Source organism: Benincasa hispida, chromosome 5 (genome assembly GCF_027475165.1).
Source record: "Benincasa hispida cultivar pf3 chromosome 5, pf3_genome.v1.1, whole genome shotgun sequence".
In the NCBI taxonomy this organism is placed as follows: Eukaryota; Viridiplantae; Streptophyta; class Magnoliopsida; order Cucurbitales; family Cucurbitaceae; genus Benincasa; species Benincasa hispida.
The window spans coordinates 46,965,083-46,966,424 of NC_143482.1; the positions used below are offsets into that span (position 1 = coordinate 46,965,083).

At 26.6% G+C, this 1,342-nt stretch overlaps 1 non-coding gene across 1 annotated transcript; it reads right to left on the minus strand.

Moving 5' to 3' along the window:
* Window positions 1-1,054: 1,054 nt before the first annotated feature.
* TRNAD-GUC (transfer RNA aspartic acid (anticodon GUC)) lies at window positions 1,055-1,126 on the minus strand. Its single transcript has one exon. It is a non-coding gene; the product is annotated as a tRNA-Asp (tRNA).
* Between the last annotated feature and the right edge of the window lie 216 nt (window positions 1,127-1,342).

Consider the following 1,342-nt stretch of genomic DNA (forward strand, 5'->3'; position numbering starts at 1 on the left):
ATTTAGAAAATTTGAGAAAATTTTGATTATTTTTGGAATTAACTACGTTAGCTTAGTTCAAGCTTTTTTAGTTTTATGGTTTTAAATCTTGATTACACACAATTGTATAATTTCACAAGCCAATGTCGTTTCCGATGAAGGATGAAGGTCTTTCAATGTGTTATTTTTTATAATTTCCAGCTTTGTTTTCCATCCGAAAACTTTCATTTATAAACAAATTGAATTTGAAAAAACCACAAACAGTAGCTATATTTATTTTTAACCCTATTCAAACCTTTTCCATTAAGTTTTCACATCATTTCACCTTAAAATTGACATGATAGGATTTTTTTTTATTACCATCCAAGACTTTCATTTTCACATCATTTCACCTCAAAATATTCCTAATCTTTATTATTTTGTAATTATTTTTCTATTTCTTTTTTAAATTTTGGTCTTGCATCCACATTTACAATATACATCTAAATTTTTTCTTACTTTATAGAGGATGATTAAAATAGTCAATTATAGTCTAATTACTTTACAATCAAAGTTTCATTAATTAATTATAAGAGTAATTGTTTTAAATGGTAAAACTACTGAAAATATTTTCGAGTATAGCAAAATGTTGATAGACCACGATAGACTTTTATGATTGAGCGATGGACCGCGATAAACTTCATTGAGGGTTAGAAGTTTATTGCGGTCTATCGTAGTCCATCACTGATAGACAGTGACGATTTGTCATATTTATAAATAAGTTGACTCATTTTCTTTTATTTAAAAATAACCCTAATTATAATAATTTTTATCCATTTCCATAAAGTTTTTTAAATATTTCATCAACATTGATATTTTCATAACATTATAATCTCGATATTTCAAACCTTACCTATAATTAATTATAATTGACATTTCGTATAATTAATTAATTAATTTTGTAGCTCTCCGTTGTGCAATTTCAGACATTGGAACTAAAAAAGATCGGACATTTCGTATAATTAATTAAAATTAACCTAATAATAAGCGAGGGAAAAAAAAAAATCCGAAAAGTAAATGTGAGGGGAAAAAAATTCGCCGTTGCCGGGGATCGAACCCGGGTCACCCGCGTGACAGGCGGGAATACTCACCACTATACTACAACGACTTTGTAGCACAGCAATGTAATTTTTAATATTATATTTATTTGTTTAATTGGAAAAAGGGTATTTCTTCAGGTTAATTCTGAACAAAATACTTTAAAAATTCTCTTTTTCAAACAGAAATATTTAAAGCTTAATGGTAGATTGTTAAGTGAACATTTTTTTTTTTTTTGAAAAAAGTGTAAATATTATTAGAACCAAAAAAATTAAGCTAAACTATT